Source organism: Lactuca serriola, chromosome 4 (assembly GCF_051521515.1).
Source record: "Lactuca serriola cultivar US96UC23 chromosome 4, Lser_US96UC23_V15, whole genome shotgun sequence".
NCBI lineage: Eukaryota > Viridiplantae > Streptophyta > Magnoliopsida > Asterales > Asteraceae > Lactuca > Lactuca serriola.
Genome location: NC_136411.1, coordinates 92,376,790 through 92,402,893, shown reverse-complemented (window position 1 = coordinate 92,402,893; position 26,104 = coordinate 92,376,790). Strand labels below are relative to the sequence as shown.

Sequence of the window (26,104 nt, the reverse complement as noted above, 5' to 3'; positions counted from 1 at the left end):
TCAAAAATCAAGAACATCATCAACCAATAGTTTGATACCAATAAATTCATCACGATTAGCAAGGCTTCTAGCAAGGCTAATTGCTCATTCACTATAATCTATTCCAGTGAGATCAGAGAACCTATTTATACTAACATCAAAAGTAATAAAGAATGATTTATCAATTATCATCGTACCAAAAGGAGGAATAAGTGTTATTATGTATAATACTATACCCCTGTTTAGCAAGCTCTTGAAGAAGTAGCCCATTGCCTGTTCCAACATCAAGAACACTCCATCTTGCTAAATCTTTATCCTCTTGACTAACAGACTCAGAGTCATCAATTTTATGTTGAATTTGTAAATGTCTTTGTGAAATGTCAGCACATAGTCCTTTTTTCCATGAAGCAACCATTTCCATGACATCTGCCCCAAACCTTTAGAAAGAATTTAAAAAGTCATACAAAAAAGCATCTTATCAAAGAAGGTATATGTCATAGTCAATTAGATATGCATACCAAACTTCACCAGCATCCCCATGTTCACGAAAATTTGTCAATTCATGTGCATATGTTGCATCCCAGTAACTTTGATACCCCAGATGATTACCTTGGTTAAAGCTTTAATTTACTAAACCTTCAATTGGAACTGAAGAAGCATAGGGCACTACCCTTGCTGTTGTAATTGATGATTGGGACCCATTTTGCCTAGCAATAACAGATCACAGATGTGACCATTATTGCAACTAAATGAGCTTCAATTCCATTCCATATCTTCAATTCCAACTCTCAAACGCTAAATGGTAATTTTCTCCAGCACTAGCAACTTCAGGGTAAGATTGACAAGTTGATTTAGTTAATGAAGAATCATGATCTTGAAACTGAATTTCAACTAAACAACACATGGGTGTCTTCAAAGTCAAGATCAAGAACTAAAGACGATGGAATTTTCTAAAAAAGAAAAACATTAAGAACAAGAACAAAGGCAAAAGGATTGGATGTTTAAGAATCATAACCCTAATTTGTTTACTAATCACAGATAAAAATGCCCAGATTGGGAAGGAAAATAAACATGCAGGTTCCAAAAATCAAGAAACCCGAACAATTTATGAAGATCTTATAAAATCAAAGAGCTAAATCCAGATAAATTCTAACACTGAAAGAAGAACAAGAAAGGGGTTTGAAAGATTAAAGATGAAAAAACATGAAAGCAGAAATTATACTCTATGGAGGGGAGACTTACCTAAAGTCGCAGGAGAAGAAGTGTTTATGCAATCAGAGTAGTTTTAGGGTTTCCTTCGGTTACTCCCTTCATGTCTCCGACAATCTCCATCTATGGAGGAGAGAGATGAGAGAAAACACGGTGGAGGGGGAGAGACGAGAAGGTGGATGCATCGATTACGGAGAAAACAAACTCAGAGAGCGGAGTAAAGTTGGATTTAGGAGAAGTTCACATGGACGATGGATACCGGAGACCAAAAATGGTAGAGCAGTAGTTACAGCATTTGCAGCTCGGAATGTTACTTGATTCTGTTCTGCTTTCTTCAGCAAATAGAACAAACAATTCCAAGAAGCTGAGATTATGCCTTCTGCTTCAAAAAGAGAGAGCTTTCCAGAACCAGAATCCAATGATGGAGAAGATGCAGCAGATGCAAGCGCTGTTGTGGTGCGATGTTGGAATGGTGGAGTCCGAGAGAAAAAACAAATTATGATGGGTAGCTATCATTGTTGGTGATGTTCGATTCATCAGAAGCCCTAGTTCTTCGCTCAATCGTCTATTTTGTGAAAGAAGACATTACCATTGCAAATGCGTTATGTTTGATTAGGGTTTACACAGAGAAGGAAGTGAAAGTCGATCGCAGAGGAAGGGGTTGCAGAGAGAAGGAAGGGAGAGAATGAAATCGATTTGGCGGGTGTAGAGAGTACACAGGAAGAGGATGGCGGGTGTTCAAAATTTTGGGGGATTTCATTTTCCCTCGGACACGCGCGTTTCTTAAAAAAAATATAAAACGACATTCACAGATGACGCACAAGTGCCTTCCGTGTTTTTAATATTTTTACATGAGACACTAATTTAAAGGCACTCAGTAATGCACGACATAAATCCTTAAAATTTTTGAAGAGATGATACTTTTTTAATGTCACTCTCTAATGCGTAACATAAATCAAAGAGCGTCGTGTTTTGCGCGTCGTAAAAGGCTGTTTTTCTAGTAGTGTATCTTGAGTAGGGTTGATTAAATGATGTCGGTTGGGTTGCCAGTAAGTGGAAGCCAATTCTCTAAGTGGGGATAATTGGAAAATTCTCAGAAGAATCGGCGAGCATTAGAGGTTGATTAGCTGTTTGGGATTTAGTTGGGCTTCAGTTAGCCAAGAGTATGGGCTGGTATATGTAAGTGTCAGATAGATGGGGCGGGGTGCAGACCAAGGTTTTCGGAGGAAGACGATCGGATGGTGTGAGGTCTAAGGTTAGGCCGGAATCTGAGAATATGGAACGGAGTTAGAGTTCGAAACCCCAAGAGGGCTAGAATAGTATATGCCGGATAGATTCCCAGGGAGGATCGTTTGTGATGATGTATGCTAGTTTGAGCGGTCCGAATAGACTGAAGGCCAGAAGGAATATCAGTTAGACCGAAGCCCGGAAGGCGTATCAGTCAGGCTGAAGGCCCTGGAGGGTAGTTCAGCCATACTGAAAGTTCTGAGAATGTTTCAGGGTGGCTGCCGGCCTGGAAAGGCGGTTCAGTCATGCTGAAAATTCTGAATATGTTGTTAGATCTATATGAGGAGATGGATTGTGTATGCCACGATGCTATAGAAATCAGTAGGTCTGGCCCCGGGTATTAATTGTGTTAGTGGAAGGCAGCACATGGGCCCGAGAGTCCTTGCAATCAGATTCAGAGCATGTGTGATGAATAGGGTAGTTGTTAATTTGCGAGTGATGGTGTAGAGTAGGATAGGAGTGCTGTGGCACTTGGTTGAAGTTGCGAAGTTGACTGATGGACTACCTTAGATAAGGAAAAGGAAAGGTATGTGGCTCCGAGGGGGGGGGAGTGTTGGATCACGGAGGTGAAAACAGTAGCGAGAATGAAGGATTGAAAGTATGTCAATATGGTGTTTGGGCATTGTGATTGTGCCAGTGGTATGGAAGTACATTTGAGTTGGATATCTACTAAGGCCGGAAGGCAAGTCAGGGTACGGCCGGAAGGTTTACCAGAGTTAGGGGACCGGAGGGTCCCGCTGAGACACAATTACTGGAAGGATTTCTGGTAATGTAGAACCACATGAGTTCGGAAGGCATGTAAGGATAGAATCTTGGATTCTCAGGGTGGTTGTGGTTAGGAGATTATGTATGTAGTGGTAATTCATCATGGGGGATGTCTGAGGGTGTCTTCAGTGTGTCGGGTTTTCCCAACCCGAGGGTGCTGGAGCAAGTTCAGCATGTGTATGTGATTACGGAAGAGAACTCATGGGAGTTGCTCAGGAGCTGAAGGAAGTGTCATCCTGTCAGCACGGAAGGAAAAAGTGTTGGATTCAGAAAGGGAGCGGGATAAGTCTCAACACTGGATTCGGTAAAAGTAATGTCAGACAAGAAAGGGATAGCAGTGGGATACTAGGTCGAGACCTGGTGGTTCGTGGAGATATCTAGTTGATAAGAGGCAAGTGATCGTGGTGGTTAAGAATGATTGAAGTGTCATTGGGTGGTATTTGGTTGATAAGTGTGGTTGTTAGAGAAAGGACTCGGTGGCCGGCTTGAGGCGGTTGTCAGGACACCGCAGAGGGAAGAGTTGGGTTTTGGGTTTCTGTGGTGTTGTTTTGAGGAACCTGGATCAGTTAATGCCAGGAGATGCTTTGCGGGAGTAGTTTTTGGAATTGTGTTTCCGCAGGCTTCGAGGACGAAGCCTAATCTAAGCGGGGGAGAATTGTAACATCCCAAGTTCAGAAGTGCAAGTTCAGGGTTCAAAGTGTAAATAATGATGGTCAACTCGGCGAGTCCATGGGTAGACTCGGCGAGTTGAGTCGCGATTCTGGTCGCGTGTTAAGTGGCCAACTCGGCGAGTTAGTGCTGAAGAGAGAAATACCCTAATCTTTGGGATTTCACCCTATTTAAAGGACTTAATGTCCTCCTTTCATTCCCTTTATCCCCCTTTGAAGTCAAGAAAGCCCTATATCCGTTGGTGAGAGCATTGGAGAGCAAAATGGAGCTTTGAGAAGTGATTGGTGAAGAGATTTTGAAGATGTAGAGGATTGGAGAAAGGGACTTTGCAGAGATTGGGATTATTCTTCTGTTGGAGCTTTCTTTTGAGGTAATAATTTGTTGCTTGAGCTTTTGTGCATCTAGATCTATCATTTGTGTAAGTTTTGGGAGCATATCTAGTGTTATGTTGGGTTTGGAGGAAGGATCTGAGGTTGCTACCTCAGATCTGGGATTGAGATGATTCAGAAGTGCATAAAGCCCCTGTCGTTGAGTTGTTAGTGAAGCCTTCTTGTCCCAAACCCTAGCCCAAGAGTGTTTTATGCTTAGATCTCTTTAGATTCACGTAAAGTTTGCCACTTTATGTGATGGATGGGTTGTAGGAGAGTAGATCTATGGTTGGGAGTCCCTACATGGCTTAGAAAGCCACTGTATGGAATAAGAGCTAGAGGTAGTCGGCGAGTCACATGGGTGTACTCGGCGAATTGGATGAAGATAGGAAGGAACTCGACGAGTTGGAAGAACAAATCGACGAGTCTGTTGAAGATTGCCTTGGACTCAGCGAGTCTGTTCTTGGACTCGGCGAGTCTGGTCGTGGGACCCTAACTTTTCTGGTTAAGTCGTGAATTGGTGAGTCGAGGGACGACTCAGTGTGTTGACTAGGATGGGACTCGAGGATTCTTGGACGACGAGTCTCAGGGTGACTCGACGAGTAGAGTCTAGGCATGAGAGTTTTCAGATCATAGGAACTCGACGAGTCATCGGGTTGACTCGGCGGGTTGAGTCGTGATATGGGGTTTCTCAAAGCATACGGACTCAACGAGTCAGCGGGTTGACTCGGCGAGTAGAGTCAGTCAGGAAGGTTGACTTTGACTGAGGACTTTGACTTTGACCAAGGGTTGACCAGCTTGACTTCCAGGGATATTTTGGTAATTATTGGTATTTATTGGTTTGGTTATTTGGTAATGATCAGTGGTGGAGTTCGTGCGGGAGGTCGGAGCAGCATGGTCTTAATCCTTCAAGTCGGCAGTTGCAGGTGGGTTATCCTCACTATATCGATGGGGTCTAAGGTTCCAAAGCCGGCCCCTTTACCGGATGGAAAGCTGGATAGTTGTTGATTACTTTATTATAGAGTTATGTTATGATATGAGCATGAGATATACGTGTGACCGGAAGGTCTTATGTGCTATGGATAAGTAATTATATGATATGTGATCCGTATGAGTAGGGATGCGATATGAGTATGAGTTATATGTGCGACCAGAAGGTCTTAGTTACCATGAAAAGTATTAGCTAAATTGATAGATGTTATGTGATTCGTATGAGTAGGATTGCGATATGAGTATGAGATATATGTATGACAGGGAGGTCTTATGAGTTACGAAGAGTATGCGATATAGGTTGTCTTATGATATGTGATCTGTATACGTCATGTATTAACTGTATGTATGTATGAACTGTATGTTATGGATCGGAAGGTCAATAGAGTATGGACCAGAAGGTCATTATGTGTAAGACCGGAAGGCCTAGCAGGTTTGGGACGGAAGTCCCCTGAGACATTCGGATCGGAAGATTCTATAGAGTTATGGCCTGGAAAGGCGTATGTGTTGCATGTGGTATTTTGGGGGTAATTCACTAAGCTTTCGAGCTTACAGTTTCAGTGTAATGTTTCAGGTAACTCAGGAGATCGTGGCAAGGCAAGGGCGTGATCGTACCGCTGCTCAAATTTTATGTTGATGTTCTGGGATACTCTGATAACAAATGAAATGAAAACCTTTTTGTAATGATTTTATGAATATGGGTTGATTTTGAAAAGTTTAAATTTATTGTAAATTTTCACGGTGTTACAATAATCATTCCAAACATAAAAGTTGATTTTAGGCGATAAAAGTGAGTTTTGGTAATCATCCTTAACAAAATTTGGCCAGAAAATCGAAAATCCCGGCACCAGATCCTTGGACTCGTTGAGTCCACTGTGGAACTTGTCAAGTAGGACCTACTAGTCGAGTCTGCCAGTCAGAAGGCAAAAAATTCAGTTTTCTTGAACTTTGGCAATTCACTTTTGCATCTATTCCCAACCAAGATGTCCCATCATGATTTTCTGCCTTATATATATGGGGGACCAAAATCATCCCTTCATTCTTACACCTTCCAGCCAAAAACGCCCATTTTTCTCTCAAGAACACTTGCCGAGAACCTTACTTCTCTCGCAAGTATCATGCGAAATATGCTTGAATCTTCATAGGATCATACCAAATTCATCTAGTGTTCTTTATACCATCAAGCAATCATCATTCCATCTCCTTAAAACCCAACCGAAAACACCTTGATCCTCTTGATTTCACCAATAACACCAAGAACATCACTCGAATCATCAAGTGAGCGAAAATCCAAAGGTGACTGAAATCACCTATCGCCGTCTTGGTACCATTCTAATACTCCTAACTGTAAGTGATTCTTACTTTTTAGGCTATTCCATATCATATTTACCACTATTTTCACTCACTATATACATGTATATTGCGTGAAATGTTATTATGTCTCGGTTTTGTTACAGGATTTAACTTGTGGAATTTACTCTATTACACTATATCTTCACTCGAGCACTCACATAAGGTGAGTTAGTACCCCTATGTTTTGATGGGTTATGAGCATGACATCATTCCTATGGTGTTTATGCAACCCTAATTTCTTTGATCTAAGTTTTTCTACTATGAACACAACAACATTGAATACCAAAGAAATGATCCAAAGAACTAGCATACAACAATCTAATTGACATATAAACTAGGGTTTAGATCTTACCTTTCTTGTTATGTAGTAACAACAAGTTCTCCTTGAATATCCTTGACCTTTGAAATCTTAGTACCTTAAATGTTTCACCTCTAATGGAGTCACAAACACCACTAGCAATAATATGACTTAGGGTGGGAAGGATTTCGGCTAGGGTTTCTCATAAAACTCATAAGCGCTGAAAATCCTATGTAAAGGGTTCCTTATATAGGTGTGTGGGTTGCTAGGGTTTCTGAGAAAATCCTAGTTCCTGCTTAAGGCCTAAGTAGTCCATGGATTCCTTCCTTAGAGCCCTTGGACGAAATCTTATGGGCTTCACCATGAATTTCGTCCACTCCACTCTATGGAGTCCATCAACCCACTAGCAATTAAACGTTAATTACAATATCAGTCTCCTTTATTTAATTAGTCTCTTTTGATCACCAAATTAATACCAAATTAATTTCTGATCAATACTAATTAAATAATATGATTTCCAAATTATATATTAAACTTGTAATATATTAATAAAACCATTTTCGAGTACCAATTTATTATTCATATAATAAATTCTATTCTCTCTCCATGATTCATCCTATCAGTTGCTATGATGAAGGCAACCCAAAAGGACCATGCTCATAATCGGGTGAAGTACATACCAAAATAGTTATGGGCTTAGACACCTAATCCAACATGTTTTACCATTTTTAAATGCTTTTAGGGGGAGAGTACAAGCAAAACACAAAATAGTTGTGCTAAGACTTACATGCTATTACAAACCATTTTTAAGATATTAATGCTTTTATAAACTAATTAAACTATTTTTAAAATGTTTTTCAAACTCTTAAATTGTTGTTTTTATCAAAGTATATTCATATATATCTATATGTATAATTAGGATTTAACAGACTTAGGACTATTGCTTTTGTCTTTATTCATGTTCCTTATTTGGTTGTGGCTTAGGGTAGGATCACTTGTCCGACTGTCAGTCAAACCTTAATTATACATACCAAGTATATATATATATGGGTATTAAACTTATTTCAATAACATTGTCAATCATTCCAGTACAAACATTACATTTGGAAACTATAATAGGTATAGTTTTGAGATCCATTCACACTATTATCTAGTTCAATAATAAATTACATGAATCAATGCATAAGTACAAATTTCTTTTCATTACAAGTACATTATTCATTTCCAAGAACAAGAAAACAGATACACACTATACGTAAACAAGTTAATACTAGAATGTGAGACACCACTTCAGGGTACTTAGTAAGGTTCTTACTAAGTCCAGTTTTATAACCAGAGTCTCCTTGAGGGAGAGCGTGAATTTGTGTATAGATCTATACAAGAGTGACAATCCCGCACCTCGTCTGTTAGCTACAGTTGGACCGGCAGGTCTACAAGTGACAAATGTCATAAATTTTCGAAGCCTGAAGAACGTCGTGTAGGATACTAGTTAGTTTAGCATGATTATAATCTCATTCACATTAAGAATTAACTAAACATTTCGGTTTACAAAACAAACATTACTTCAGTGGTTTTATTTTAAGTAATAGGACTACCTATCATTATTTTCCAGAACTATTACACTATAGAGTTCATACAAGTGCAGTAAACTATTTTCTATCAAAGAAAACATACATTTATGGAAAACATACACTTTTACTATTTCAAAGTACGATAACATACAAACATTTTGGTCTTAAGGTCTAAGACTGCTTTTCATTTAAATAGAGAAAAAATTGGATTTTCTGGAGAACATACTAACATTTTCAGGGAACAAATGCATCTTCAAATACTAAAATCTTATGAACTCACAAACTTAAATGTTGATACTCTCTTTTCAAAATAACTTGTATTATCAGGAAACTAGTAGTTTGATACACGCATCCAGGTTTTTGAGAAGATGGACCTTATTCAAGACTCTACTTTTACTTTGCTATACATTTTTGGTGTCTTATAAACAATACACAGAACACACATGTATTAACTATTTTAAGTGCAATGTATTGTTGTTGCTTGTTTTACTATTATGCAATTGTTATGATACTGTACATGACATCCTCCGCCCCTTCACATTTCCGCCGTTCCGGCTTGGGGTGTGGCACCATATTTATTATACATATGATTACATAACTATCCAGGCTTAATCGCAGCGTCCAACTTATCTAAATACTTTTATGTAGTTCTTAATGTGATATTGTTTCCGGTATGTATGCATGTTCGTATAATTCTTATAAAATACTTATATTCTAAAAGTATACTTTTAGTCAGAGTGTTTCAACCCCATTGTATTTATAGTTGTATATCTTGTGTGGTTTGATATACTTAGTTCACTATAAACAATGCTCTGATACCAATCTGTCACACCCCCAAACCAGAACGGCAGAAACGTTCGGGGGCAGATGAAGTCATGTACAGTTCACAACAAGAGATTAATAGTAATCAAAGTACAACAAAAATCATATTGATAATGTATAGCTTTTACATCTGTGTTCAAATCATTGTATACTTGCATCCAAAAATGTATAGCAAAAACTAAAAGACGTGGGTCTATGATACTTCGTCTTCTCCAAAACCTACGTGGATACTCGTCTATTGATTCCCTGAGAATACAAGTGGTTTTGAAAAGAGTGTCAACAATTAAGTTGGTGCGTTCATAAGTATTTTTGTATTAGAAGTCTGTCATTTGTTCCTTGAAAATATAAATGTGTTTTTCCAGAAAATCTTATATTTTCTATTGTAAATGAATTGTACTCTTAGTACCTTAAGACCAAAATGTGTAAGTATTGTTGTACTCTGAAATAGTATAATGTAGTTTTAATATTGACTAAAAGCATATGAAAATGAAAGTTTCCCTGAAATGTAAGTTTCGTTGTACTGGAAAATAGTGTTCTGTAATTGTACATGTATGAAATCCTTTTGAATGTATGTGCTTGGAACTACCAGCTATACTGTAAAGTATTGTATTGTATTATAGTTTTATTATTAAATAAAACTATTTGAAGTTATGTATGTATTCGTACACTCATCATATTGTTCAATACCAAACTGTGAGTTATTATAACTATGCTTGATGACCTAAGATGGTCTGATACGACGCTATTTAGGCGTCAGAATTGGTACGACATTTGGCACCCCAGGCCTGCCAGCCTAACTGTATCTAACAGTTTAGGTGTTGGATTGTCAGTCCCGTAGTCCTAATAGTATTTAACACATAATATTGTGTATAGTCGTAATCCTAACAGTATTTAACACATAATATTGTGTATATGTTAGTTAAATTAATATGTGAAGTGTTTTTAAATCACTAGATTAATTTAAAGGAACTTACAAGCTTTCTGGGGATTTTGGATGAATGTTTAAAGATGTTCCCATAAAGATTTGAAGATACTGGATGAAGGTTTGAAGATATAAAGATTGTCTTATAAATTTTGAGAGGATTTGTAACTGATTGCGAAAATGAAATGGGATAAACGGGTGTGATTTCGGCCTATATATATATATATATATATATATATATATATATATATATATAGTTAGGTTCATGTATAAACCTTAATTATTGTGTGAATGTGTGAACCAATGGGAATTAAGAAAACAATAATTGATTAATAAAAAAAAATAAAAGTTAATTTTGGAAGTTTACATATAATTATTTTACTAACCAAAAAATGAAGTCATATATTTTCCTTAAATCATGGTTTCAATTACAAATTTTATATAAATTTATCCCCTTTTTAAACTATATTTGTGATCTTAAATCATATTCACCACTTCACGTTGTCAAGCCTGGAAGTTGAATTTTGTTGATTATAATTTTTTATGTTAGGAAAGAGCGATGACATTATGAATTAAATGATTTTGATTCCAGAAGTTCAACACAAACCAAAATTTTCGAGAGCAAAATTTGCAGGTCAAAAAAGAGAGACAATGTGAGAACAATTATTCTTCAAGAATGAAAATTTAATTGAGACTTGGAAAACGGGTAAACCAATCTCCAAGAAAATTGAGTTGAAAAGTTAATTTTCAAAACAATTAATTTATTCTTCAAGAATGTTGTATATTGTACAAAAAAGTACTATAAAGATACAGGGAAGAAGCGCATAAGTATCTTCAAAGAGATTAATTTTTTCAAGAATTGTATTCTTCAAACATTCTTGAAGAATGCTTGAATTCTACATGATTTTCTTGGTTGTATATAAAGGTTGTGGTGCTACAAACCTGCAAATCTATTTTTATTATTCAATTCTTCAATAATACTTGAATTCTTAAATTCTTCGGACCTTTATATCATTTTTTCTTAAATCCTTCTTCAAGAATGCTTGTATTCTAAATAATTGAAAATTATCATCGGCTGAAATTTCTTATACAAGTTATTTATTTTATTCCCAAAGAATGTAAAATATGAATTTGATATATATTTTGTGAGTACCGTGTAAAAGAATGGTTCAAATTCTTTAAAAATGTGTTATAATATATATATATGCATTCTTAAAGAATTATATGCGAAATCAATACTCCGTGCAATTGAAATCAATTGAAATCATATTAAAATTGACTGTTGTAGATTCATTTAAAATACTATATTCTTTAAAAATGTTAGGCACAATTGAAATAAATTAAAATCAAATTAAAACATAACATATACCCTTCAAATTTGCCATTCCTAATTTGTTTAAAACCATAACGTCAAATTTACTCTTCTGGAGCTCGCAATATTGATAGAAATTAATTTTTTACACTTAATTACCATTATGCCATTATTGATCCTAACTGTAACGCCTATGTTTCCGGGCTTGCCATTTTTAGCAATGTAATGGTCTAGGTTAACCTCTGCAACCTGTTTTGAAATAATAAAGATTATATGATTTAAGTATTGTGTGTTTTGTGCTTAATTGCTTAATTATGTGGTTTGATTAATTAAGAATAAATATAAGTGTCAAAATTATAGTGTAAAATAAACTTGATATCTTTGGTTAATGTTGTAGTAGTTGAAACGAGGTTTCCGAATATATATAGAACACCCAAATCTGACTTCGTATGAGGAAGTTATGATTTATCGAAGTTTCGGCTTAGCAGTATGCAGCCTAAAATACTCGATTTGAGATCGAGCGGTTTTTAGCCTGAAATACTCGATTTGGGAGTCAGCAATCTGATCCGAAGTACGCCCCGCGTACACCGAAGGTGTCGACACTCGCAGCAAGTGGCTTCGGATGACGAACGCAGTGACGGATTCGGACCAGTACGCCCCGCGTACGCCTGTACGCCCCGCGTACGCCTGTACGCCCCGCGTACTCCGAGGCTCCAGCCTCCTATAAATAGGATGTGAGGGCAGCCGGTTCTTTTGTTCATTTTCTCTCTTCTCTCTCCCATTTTGCATCGTTTTGTGTGCCAGAAATACCCCGAAGCCACGGTATCATACTCGAGCCCCGAGGCAAGTCCCGAGATCCCGAAGATCCCGAGAAGTGCGGTTCCCGAGCCGAAGCTCTGCCCGCGAGAAGTTCGATTTTTGTGAAGATCTTCCAGATCTGCCGAGGATTACTACTTCTGCAAGTCGTAGTGCTGTCCGATCATCTTCTGATCAAGTGAGTGTATACTACCTTTCATAAACACGATAATAATACAAGTATGGTTTGAGTGTATTAAGTATATTGTTGTTTATATGTGTGAATGTGTATTCACTTTCTTCTAACTCATAGATATGATTTATTCTCTATGAGATATGTGTTATGTGTGTGTGTGCCTCATCTGTTATGTGGAATATGTATTGATCAAAGTATGCTATACAGGTTTTTATCTATGTATAAAATGTATATTTTTATCTACTAATATGTTGGGTAGAACATGGGTAGATAGTTGGTGTGTAATAAACAGATGAGAGGCCTCGTTGTTGTTTGATTTAGTCATCTAGCGGAGTTTAGATGACGACCACATACTTTTCTAGATTGTCTTGTGGAACATTAGCAGGTTCGCCACTTGTAGGTGTTAATGAACTTGGGTGTTCATTCGCTGTACTCCATCCCCCTCATGGTTGCCTTATTTGACTTATATTGCTGAGGTACCCCCAAAGCATGTGTTGTCGCCCCGATGAAATATTCTTAGACTAGGTCCCTTATGTTAGTTGTCTTAGGGACATAAAGTGAGAATAACGGGAATGGGTAATTGGGTTATTGTTGGTTGGTGGAAATTAAATATGATTATTTATTGTGGGTTGAAAACCCTATATGCTCACCAGGCTCCCAAGCCTGACCCACTCAGTTTTATTTGTATTACAGGAAGTGGTGCGAGGGCATAAGATGGATGAACCATCAAGTTGTTTTGTTTACAAGTCTGTATATGTTTATATTTGTTGAATGACTTGTAATGTTATCGTTTATGCTTATTGGTATGTATCGGAACATGACACCCTGAGTTTTGATTATAATGAAAATACATTTCTTTTATGAAATGCTTTGGTAAACATTGTTTTATCATGTTTTGTTTTTGGGAACAAATTCCGCAACTCTTTCAAATCAAAAGGATTTACTCTGAAAATATTTTAAAAGCATAAATGAAAATCGGTCTTTTCTGGCCGAGATTTTGGGGATGTCACAGTTGGTATCAGAGCATTAGTTTAAGCGAACTAGGAATTTGTAGGATTTCTAGACTTAAACTTAGAATGCTAAGTGAAGTTTTGAGATGTGTGTCTGTTATGTTTTAGACACGAGCACTAGTTTATTTTAGGAAAGTTGCCTAAAATGCTTTATGTGCTAAATGTTATATGTTGCCATATATGATATTATTTGTTCGGATCTATGGTCTGTTGCCGACCGGATCTAGAAACCTTATGTGTGTAGGATTCTAAGCGTACGTCTACGATATTAGAACTAGCATGTAAACGTTTCGGAGTGATAAGGATGATTTGAATATCTATCGTGATTGAGGGTCTAAATTCACCTTATTCGGTGTGTAGATCAAAATGGTGAGAACAAGAAGTGGAGTTGGAAATGCTGACGAAAACAGGAATCAACCACCAGTGATTGAACAAATACATGTCGTAGCAGCAGCACCTGAGCCAATAGCCATGGCTGGTGTGCAAATGATGATTCAGACGATGTTGGATCGTCAGATGGATGAAACTAGATGGTTGCTTCAACAGAATCGTGAAGAACTGTCAATTCGTGTGGAAGAGCCCGAATTAAATGAAGGGAACTCGGAGGGTGGAAACTTCAGTGGGTCTGTTGGTCAAGCCAACCCACCGATAGTTAGGCAACACAACCATGATGGAAGGAATGATGGAATGGGATGCAAGTATAAGGACTTTCAAACTTGCAAACCATCGACCTTCAATGGAAAGGAGGATCCGATTGGGGTTATGGATTGGATCTCTGAAATGGAGCTAGCCTTCATGACTTGTGGCTGCAGAGGTAAGTTGCAGACTATCTATGCAGTGCGTCAATTCCAAGGTGGAGCCGTTCGTTGGTGGAACACTCTAGGGAAGACTTTGAGCCCTAATGAGCCACTGCAATTGTCATGGGCAGAGTTCTTGGTGCAGTTCAAGCGGAAGTTCTGCTCGACTCAAAATCTGTTGGAGTTGGAGAACAAGTTTTTAGCATTGACGAAAGGCAGCATGTCAGTTGATGAATACACCAATAACTTCACCGATAAGATGGAGTTTGCCTTGCGTATCATCCTAGACGAGCTGACAAAGGTGGACCGGTATGTAAAGGGACTCCCATGGGAGTACGAGGTGCCAGTACGTCAGGCACTTACTCTAGAGGCAGCTATCTGGGCTGCCAAGTCTGTTGAGAACATGATTAAGGGAAGAACCACCGACAAGGTTGAGGTTGGTGAGAAAATAAAGTTTGAGGGAACATCTGGTTCCGGTAAGAAAGGCAAATTTTCGAAATCTGATTCGAAAAAGTTTGGAGGAAAGGGAGGCGAAGCGAAGTGGTGTGATAAGTGTAAGAAAAAGCACTTTGGGAAATGTAGCGAGGATGTGACCTGCTACAAGTGTGGAAAGGTCGGACATTTTGCCAATGAATGTCCGAACAACAAAAGGATGTGTTTTGGTTGTAATGAAGAGGGGCATATTTTGAAAGACTGTCTGAAGAAGAAGGAGGCAGCTAGGCCCAACATTCCACCAAAGCCGAAGGCGAGAGCCTTCCAAATGACACTTGAGGCCGCGAAAGATGAAGCTGATGTCACTTCATGTACCTTCCTCGTAAACGAATTACCTGCTCAAATTTTGTTTGATTCTGGAGTCAACTACTCCTTTATTTCGCATGAGTTTGGTAGAAAGCTAGCTTTGCCTGTTGATAGACTAGATAATGCTTTATTAGTCGAAGTAGCTAGTGGCAAGTTTGTACCTGTTAGCCATCGTATGAAAGACATCTTAAGTGACCTTAATGGGAATAAGTTTCACGAGAAATTATTGCCTATCGAACTAAATGGTTTCGACATCGTGTTGGGAATGGATTGGCTTAGCGCCAATGATGCCGAAATTTTGTGCAAGAAGAAGATAGTTAAAGTAAACCCGCCTGGGAAAGATTCGTTTATGGTGTATGGAGACAAACGCAGAGTGAATTCTGGAATCATTTCCCTAATGAAAGCCAGAAAGTGTTTGACCAAGGGATGTACATCATATTTAGCATTCGTGATTGATGCTAAGAAAGAGAAGAAGGTGATGCAGAGCATTCCAGTGGTGTGTGATTATCCGGAAGTATTTCCCGAAGATCTTCCTAGATTACCACCTGATAGACAAGTGGAGTTCAGAATAGACTTGTTACCAGGAACCATGCCAATAGCAAAAGCACCTTATCGATTAGCACCGACGGAGATGAAGGAGCTGATGATGCAACTTCAGGAGTTATTGGAAAAAGGTTTCATTAGACCTAGTTCATCGCCCTGGGGAGCTCCGGTGTTATTCGTAAAGAAGAAAGATGGAAGTATGAGAATGTGCATCGATTACAGAGAGCTGAACAAGACAACAATAAAGAATAGATATCCGTTGCCAAGGATTGATGATATGTTTGATCAATTGCAAGGTTCGAGCTATTTCTCGAAGATCGATCTAAGGTCAGGATATCATCAGCTAAAAGTAAGAGATCAAGATATCGAGAAGACTGCATTCAGAACTAGATATGGACACTACGAGTTCTTGGTTATGTCGTTTGGACTAACCAATGCTTCGGCAACATTCATGGATTTGATGAATAGGGTTTGTAATCCTTTCCTTGATAAATCCGTGATAGTGTTCATAGACGACATTCTGATTTACTCGAAAAGCCAGGAGGAGCATGGCAGACACTTGCGAGAAGTGTTGGAAGTTCTGAAGAAGGAGAAGCTGTATGCAAAGTTCTCCAAATGTGATTTTTGGATTCGTGAAGTCCAATTCTTAGGTCACGTGGTCAACCAAGAAGGGATAATGGTTGATCCAGCAAAGATTGAAGCTGTGATGAAGTGGGAACAACCGAAAAGTCCCACGGAGATTTGAAGCTTTTTAGGATTAGCCGGATATTACCGCAGGTTTATCCAATGCTTTTCTTCGATTGCTACTCCATTGACAGCTTTGACCCACAAAGGAGCTACTTATGCTTGGAGTGATAAGCATAAAGAAGCATTCGAGAAGCTAAAGAAGAAGCTATGCGAGGCACCGATACTTTCTTTACCCGATGGAGTTGAAGACTTCGCTGTTTATAGCGATGCGTCTGGGGTTGGATTGGGTTGTGTTTTGACCCAAATAGAAAAGGTGATAGCATATGCGTCTCGACAGTTGAAAGAGCATCAAAAGAATTACCCGACTCATGATTTGGAGTTGGCAGCGGTAGTTTTCGCTCTGAAAATATGGAGGCATTACCTCTATGGCACGAAGTGCAAACTTTTCACTGATCATAAGAGTCTCCAATATCTCTTTAATCAGAAGGAATTGAATATGAGGCAACGACGTTGGCTAGAATTACTTAAAGACTACGACTGCGAGATACTTTACCACCCCGGTAAAGCTAATGTTGTTGCTGATGCTCTCAGTCGGAAAGTCAATCTTGAAAGGAAAAGGCCAAGGGCGTTGAGAATTGAAGTTGTCTCGACCATTGTGGAAAGTATAAAGAAAGCTCAAGAGGAAGGTTCTGAGAAAAATGACCGAAAGGAGGAACGTTTGGGTAAAACGTTGGTGTTTGGTACAAACGGTCATGGACTAAAGGTATTCCAAGATCGTATTTGGGTACCTAAGTCAGGAGGAATTAGGGACCTTCTGATGGAAGAAGCTCACAAAACCATGTACTCAATTCATCCTGGTAGCACTAAAATGTATAGGGACCTGAAACCCTACTACTGGTGGCCGACGATGAAGCTTGATGTTGCAAAGTATGTGGCTGAGTGTGTGACTTGTGCGAGAGTCAAGACACAACATCAGAAACCTTACGGGAGTTTAGAACCATTGCCTGTGCCTATGGGTAAGTGGGAAGACATTGCTATGGACTTTGTCACTAAACTGCCCAGAACAAAGAATGGTCACGACATGATTTGGGTGGTCGTTGATCGATTCACTAAGAGTGCGCATTTCATAGCAGCCAAGGAGAAATGGTCTATGGAAAAGCTTGCGAATTCTTACGTGAAGGAAATTGTGAGGCTTCACGGTGTTCCGTTAACGATTGTATCGGATCGTGATAGCCGTTTCACCTCAAGGTTTTGGAAAAGTCTACAAGAGGAAATGGGTACCAAGTTATGTTTAAGTACAGCTTACCATCCGCAGACTGATGGTCAGAGTGAAAGAACGATTCAAACACTTGAAGATATGCTGAGAGCATGTACCTTGGAATTCCTAGGTAATTGGGATGAACATTTACCATTGGTAGAATTTTCCTATAACAATAGTTTCCACTCGAGCATTAAGATGGCACCTTATCAAGCTTTGTATGGACAAAAGTGTCGTATGCCGTCTTGTTGGCTTGAGGCTGGGGAAAAGCGGTTTATGGGACCGGAGATGGTTCATCAAACTGCTGAAAAGTTGAAAATAATTAGGGAAAGAATGTTAGCAGCTCAGGATCGTCAAAAGAGCTATACTGACAAGAAGCGAAGACCGATGACTTTTGAGGTTGGAGATTCGGTTTTGCTTAAAGTCTCGCCGTGGAAGGGACTTATAAGATTTAGAAAAAGGGGAAAGTTGAGTCCAAGGTTTATTGGACCGTTTAAAGTTCTTCAGAGGGTTAGGAACCAAGCTTACAAGCTCGAATTACCCGAAGAACTGAATGGAATTCACAACACTTTTCATGTGTGTTATTTGAGGAAGTTCACGGGAGAAGTTCCCGATATAATTCACATTTCTGAATTTAGAATTGATGAGAACAAAAGGTTGATTGAAGAACCAGAGGCAATTGTTGACCGAAAGACTAAGAAGTTGCGACACAAAATGGTTGGGTTAGTGCTTGTCCGATGGAAACACACGAATGGGCCGAATCTCACCTGGGAGACGGAGAGTGACATGTTGAGTCGCTATCCGCATTTGTTTGATGATGTGTGATTCCGGGGACGAAATCATTCTAAGGTGGAGAGAATTGTAACGCCTGTGTTTCCGGGCTTTCCATTTTTAGCAATGTAATGGTCTAGGTTAACCTCTGTAACCTGTTTTGAAATAATAAAGATTGTATGATTTAAGTATTGTGTGTTTTGTGCTTAATTGCTTAATTATGTGGTTTGATTAATTAAGAATAAAAATAAGCGTCAAAATATAGTGTAAAATAAACTTGATATCTTTGGTTAATGTTGTAGTAGTTGAAACAAGGTTTCCGAATATATATATATAGAACGCCCAAATCTGACTTCGTATGAGGAAGTTATGATTTATCGAAGTTTCGGCTTAGCGGTATGCAGCCTGAAATACTCGATTTGAGATCGAGCGGTTTTTAGCCGAAGTAATCTAAACGAGGATCGAAGGTCTCATTGTTGGTATCGAAGCGATAAAAAGTTAGGCGAGAACGGACGTCAAACGAAGAAGTTATGAATTTATAACGAAGTTTTTCTGTCTCGGCCCATTAAAAATAAATAATCAAAATAAAGTTAAAATTAGCCGACGGAGTCTAAACGAAAGTTGTAGAGCGTAGTCTCACCTTCGCGTGGATATAAAAAACGTCGAAAACGGAGTTCGTATGAAGAAGATATGAATTTCCGAAGTTTATTAAATATTTTGTATTTAATTTTAATTGGAAAATCCGGCATTATCCGAAGGGGAGTCAGCAATCCGATCCGAAGTACGCCCCGCGTACACCGAAGGTGTCGACACTCGCAGCAAGTGGCTCCGAGGCTCCAGCCTCCTATAAATAGGATGCGAGGGCAGCCGGTTCTTTTGTTCATTTTCTCTCTTCTCTCTCCCGTTTTGCATCGTTTTGTGTGCCAGAAATACCCCAAAGCCACGGTATCATACTCGAGCCCCGAGGCAAGTCCCAAGATCCCGAAGATCCCGAGAAGTGCGGTTCCCGAGCCGAAGCTCTGCCCGCGAGAAGTTCGATTTTTGTGAAGATCTTCCAGATCTGCCGAGGATTACTACTTCTGCAAGTCGTAGTGCTGTCTGATCATCTTCTGATCAAGTGAGTGTATACTACCTTTCATAAACACGATAATAATACAAGTATGGTTTGAGTGTATTAAGTATATTGTTGTTTATATGTGTGAATGTGTATTCACTTTCTTCTAACTCATAGATATGATTTATTCTCTATGAGATATGTGTTATGTGTGTGTGTGCCTCATCTGTTATGTGGAATATGTATTGATCAAAGTATGCTATACAGGTTTTTATCTATGTATAAAATGTATATTTTTATCTACTAATATGTTGGGTAGAACATGGGTAGATAGTTGGTGTGTAATAAACAGATGAGAGGTCTCGTTGTTGTTTGATTTAGTCATCTAGCGGAGTTTAGATGACGACCACATACTTTTCTAGATAGTCTTGTGGAACATTAGCAGGTTCGCCACCTGTAGGTGTTAATGAACTTGGGTGTTCATTCGCTGTACTCCATCCCCCTCATGGTTGCCTTATTTGACTTATATTGCTGAGGTACCCCCGAAGCAAGTGTTGTCGCCCCGATGAAATATTCTTAGACTAGGTCCCTTATGTTAGTTGTCTTAGGGACATAAAGTGAGAATAACGGGAATGGGTAATTTGGTTATTGTTGGTTGGTGGAAATTAAATATGATTATTTATTGTGGGTTGAAAACCCTATATGCTCACCAGGCTCCCAAGCCTGACCCACTCAGTTTTATTTGTATTACAGAAAGTGGCGCGAGGGCATAAGATGGATGAACCATTAAGTTGTTTTGTTTACATGTCTGTATATGTTTATATTTGGTAAACATTGTTTTATCATGTTTTGTTTTTGGGAACAAATTCCGCAACTCTTTCAAATCAAAAGGATTTACTCTAAAAATATTTTAAAAGCATAAATGAAAATCGGTCTTTTTTGGCCGAGATTTTGGGGATGTCACACTAACCCTCAATTATATTTAATCTAATAGACACAATTTATTCATACAATCACACTATAATTACAATTCGCATTTAATCCTAACCCTATATATATATATATATATATATATATATATATATATATATATATATATATATATATATATATATATATATATATATATATGAGGATAAAATGATTTGACATGTGCATAGGGAAGTGTAATTTTTCTAATTGGAATGTATGTCACCGTCTAAAAGTTTTGAGATTTCGGCCTATCCTAACCGAAATCATTGTTTACGGTCTAAAAGTCCAACAGAGAAGGGGAGTTTTTGGTTTAAACTCCACCGAAATTCCCTGATTTTTGTCCATGTTCTCGGTCTCGCAATGGCAATGGTTTTCGGTTTAAAGGTTTGTTCTCGGTAGGGGTTCTCGGTGCACAAAGAGAAGATTTCGGTTAGCTCTTTTTTTTTGTATTTTGATTCCTACTACCAAAAACGCATAAAGTAATATAAAATTGAACTATTAAATCAAATAATTTTATTTATTTGACTTTTGTTTAACATAGTTGACTAGCTTTGACTTTTAGTGACTTTCTTTTATTTTTATTAACTTTAAATAATTGGTTGTTACACAAGGAACTAACAGGAAATCACCATGAAGCATTTGGTTTCCAAACCCATTTGTTAGGAACTACAGACAGCTTTACATTAACAACAATATCACACAAGCTATCCAAGGCAGTCGATTCCTTTCCTCTTCATGGCTGTCTTCTCCACTCCCACTGAGTAGCAACCACTTCTAGATCTCTAATCCTATCTGCCACCCTGCAATTTTTATTAGACTTAATAACATAAAGTTCTAGAAACGCATCTTTCAGAACCAAGTTTCCATGTCATTTGTCTTTCCAAAAGTGAGTTGTATTTGCAGCACCTAAACGTCTCTCAAATAACTAGTCCAAAGAAATATTACAATTAGCAAACTCCATATTAATTCTGGAAATCGTCAACCATACCCCAGGGATACTGCATTTAGCCATTGGCTTAGTATCTATTCTAGAGATTTTATGCAAAGCAATGATGCAAGCGGACCAAAAATTGTTCTCTTCACTTTTTAGGCGCCACCACCATTTAGCCAAGAGAGCTAAATTTAAAGACTAGAGACAACCAATACCAAAACCCCCTTTACTTTTATGTTTAACCATTGTGCTCCTAGAAATCCAATGTATTTTTTTTTATTTTCTTTTCCACCCTCAAATAAATCTCTTTCTAATACCCTCTAGAACATCAATAATCTTGCTGGGAGCCTTAAATAATGAGAAGAAATAAAGTGGGAGACTTCCTAAAACGGATTTGAAAAGTGTAAGACGCCCGACAAACGAAAGGTTATCCGCTTTCCAACTAGACAACTTAGAGATTGAATTTATCCATAATTGGTCGCCAGTTCTTAGCAAGCCTCATATTGGCCCCAATACGAAGCTCGATATATATATATATATATATATATATATATATATATATATATATAATGGGGAAATTCGCAGGTTCACAACAAAGAATACTAATCAGTCTTTCAAGTTCAAGATCTTCCACTCCAACACCAAAGATGTTGCTGTTGTGAAGATTAAACTTTAAACCGGATGCGATGTAAAAACAACGAAGGATTCTATTTAGATTAATTAAATCCATCTCATACCATTCTCCAATAACGGTAACATCATCCGCGTATATAAAATGAGACAACATGGGGCCATTATTTGGAAGATTTATACCGTGATAAAAATGTTGATCACAAGCTTCCTTTAGAGAAATAGTTAATTTCCATCACAAGGATAAAGAGAAAAGGAGTTAGAGGGTCACCTTGCCTAACACCCCGTCTTATGTTGAGTTCTTTAGTGGAAAAAACCTTGACTATGACAGAAGTTATTCCCGAGTTTAATTAACCACACATCCACTTACTCCCTTTACCCCCAAAATTCAGTTGCTCCAATATCGAATCTAAGAAACCCCAATTAAGCGAATCAAACGCTTTATCAAAATCAACTTCATATGTAGTATATTGTTTTGCATTTTGTATCTATTATTTGTATGACTCATTGTATAACTAGTCTAAACATAATTAGTCCTTTTAGTTATGTTTGTAATTATATATCAGTGGAAATCTACCCCCCCCCCCCCCACACACACACACACACACACACATATATATATATATATATATATATATATATATGCATACAAATCTAGCTTCTTTTGAGAAACAATAGATATGTGATAATTTGCGAACTCATAATCAACTCATCATTTTTTAGCACCAAAAACACTAATATTCTCCAAATTGTGCGTCTAAGTCATATCTAGGCTCAACAAAGGATTTGACGATATATATTTGATATTTTTGTATGACAACTGATGAGCACAATCAGCAGTCGTATGGACTGCTGATGAGCATAATCAATAGTCATCTGGACTGATGATTGCTCATCAGCAGTCCATATGGCTGCTGGTTGTGCTCATCAACAGTCCGTACAACTGTTGAATGTGTATACATGCAAATTTTGAAAATAAAAAAAAAAAATTGTCAATTTTTTTAGTGTTGATAGGAGCACCATTTGGAGAATATTGATGTTTTAGTGTTGAAAAATGATGAGTTGATTATGAATTTACAAGTTTGCATGCTTTTTTAAGTTCTCACAATAACTCACACACACACACACACACACACATATATATATATATATATATATATATATATATTATCGTTACCATTATCAACTTGAAACCCTAAAAGCAATGATGCGCGAAAGAGAGAATGAGAAATAACAACACTAATAAGATGTGGAGAAATAAAAGGCAACTTTATATTATTTCAAGACTACAGATAAATTGAAAAATGCATCGTATGTTTTTTTATTTTCATTTTATGATCCTAAAAGACGACATATACTTATTTATGTCATGGATTTTAATAAAAGATGACAACATTTTGCACAAACATTTATGATTGCCGTAAATCCTTAAAATTTTTACGAAAGATGACATAAGTTTTATGAACGTTTTTTTTTTTTTTTGGTCATAAAATAGTGTATGTCGATGTTCATCTATCATTAAAACCTCATTTTTCTACTAGTGCTACTTAGGGCTTTCCAATGATATGTTGCAAAAAAAATAGTTCTTGGGCCTAAATTAGTGGAGAATATCAACAACAAGATCTAACTTCCACCGCCCGTTGTATGTGCTGTCCAAGCGCGTAAATGTACCGTGTCCTAGACAAGAAATATGATTCATTGGTTTCATTTTTTTTGTTTTGATAATCTCTCGACCACATACAACCTGATTCTTTTCCAAAAAAAAAAAAAAAAAAAAAAAAAAAAAAAAAAAAAAAAAAACTTGTTAAAGTTAGAAGAGAATTTTGAAAATTGTTTATGATATTTTAACAAGTTTTAGATTGTCGAAGATATAAATCTGGTTTGATATTTTTAAAATAATAACATACATCTGTTTGTGCAAAAAGATTTTGAAGAAGGGTTTTCTTCAAATATTTTCAAAGATATGTATTATGATTTTCTAAGATGCTTTTCGAGAATTTCCACAAAGATTTTTTAAGGGCATTTCGAAGCCACACAGAGAGGACCGTTTCTGAAAAAATTGGATCTTCAAGGAGTACTTCAATAAAGTTAGGCTTTCTAATTAGCGATGAGCATATACGGGTACCCGTCTTATTTGGCGAGAACCAGAACCGGAACCGGAACCGGAACCGGCGGTTCCTAGAGAGTTAGAACCAAAACCAGAACCGCTTTAGACAGTTCTTAAATGTTTGGAACCAGTCTCGGAACCGGCGGTTCCGATTCCGGGAGCGGGTAACCCGGTCACATTAATTTTGTGAACTTTTGTCTACAAAACCGCAATTTAGTTCGATCCAAATCAAATTAATTCGGACCAAAGACGGACAAAATCGGACCAATATATTCTAAACCGATCGAAGTAACACACACACACACACACACACACACATATATATATATATATATATATATATATATATATATATATATATATATATATATATATATAAACCGGTTCTGGCGGGTACCCAGCGGGTAGCGGTTCCGAAAAAATGAGAACCAGAACCGGAACCGCTTAAGGTTCCAAAACCGGCAGTTCCGGTTCCAAAAGCAGGTACCCGGTTCCGATGCGCATCCCTGTTTCTAATAAGGCACATTATTTATTTTCGGTGGATGACGTTGATATCTAAAAAAGAAATCTATGTCTTTGTTTGGTTTACAATTTTTTAAGGAAGTTTAGGCCTACCAATTGTATCGTGTTCGCGTTGGTGGGTCGTAGGTTGGCGGGTCAAAATATATCAACCCGAACACGAACCATTTAACTATGCATGTAACGGATTACCGGGTTTGAAACATAAATACATATATGACCCGTCAACCCAATTATTTATACGGGTTCACAGGTTGGTGGGTTCGTGGGTCAGATTGGGGTTCATATGTTCAAAGGTTCGATCGCAACAAATCGATTGTCAACTACGTTGTGCATCCGTCATTCACGTTCAGACATCCATCATTCGATAATGATTCAATCATGCATGTCGCCATTCTTCGTGAGTTTGTTCTGTCGTTTGTCATAGAGGGGAGAGCGAAAGAGGGGTTATTCGATTTTGTTTGTGAGATGCTAAGATTATTTAGGGCAAACGCCAAATGTCAAATGGTCAATGATATCGAGTATCCTATCCTAGTATAAAATATGGAAAGTGATTCGTACACAACACTGTATAGTATATATAATGCTTAAAACATTTAAAAAAATATATAAAACTTTTTATTAAAATTCTAAACGGATTGGTGGGTCAACCCGTATGTTTTTTAAGAAACCCACATATAACCTGTTTAATAAACGGGTTGATGGGTTCAAAAACTCAACCCAAACCCGTTTATTTCGTGTCGTGTCGCGGGTCGTATCGAGAATTGTCAGGCGTATGTGAATGTGATGATTGGTTGACAATTTGAAGGCATATAATTTTGTTCAGTTCCACCAAAATCTTGTTGGTGGTCAAGCAATATAACAGTAAACGAGAACAAGGGTAACAGGGGTAAAAATGGAAATGACAGCCGAATGATTACTTTATTGACTGAAGAATACTAGCAGCCTAATGATTAAGGTGCTATACAATGAATTTTCGACTGATGAATTGTGATCACTGAATTACTCTATTTATACTACTAAATTTAACAGAAAAGAGAAATAATATGAGCAGTCTAATTGTAACGGTCATCACTGCCCCATGTGCTTTATTCTTCCTAGTTACCAGGTCCATCCTTGACCAACATTTCTCCCCCTCAAGATTGACCTTTCTTCTTTAGATCCTCAATGCCAACTAATTCCCTCATCTCTGCAAACTTTATCCTTGGCATTGCCTTTGTTAGAACATCAGCCTTTTGTTGATCTCCATTTACATGTTCCACTTGAATTTGCTCCCTTTCAACACACATGCGAATGAAGTGGAACCTTGTGTCTATGTGCTTGCTTCTACCGTGAGATACCGGATTTCTTATGAGTGCAATGGTGGATTGATTGTCGATTAGCAGCTTCACCTTCTGTGCTTTCTTTCCCATCAGCTCACTGAACAAATTTCTTAACCACGGTCCTTGACATGCTGCTGCTGTTGCAGCCATATACTCGGCTTCACATGAG

At 37.8% G+C, this 26,104-nt stretch overlaps 1 pseudogene; it reads right to left on the bottom strand.

Annotated features, from left to right (window-relative positions):
- LOC145098609 (uncharacterized) lies at positions 1-26,085 on the bottom strand (annotated as a pseudogene).
- Between the last annotated feature and the right edge of the window lie 19 nt (positions 26,086-26,104).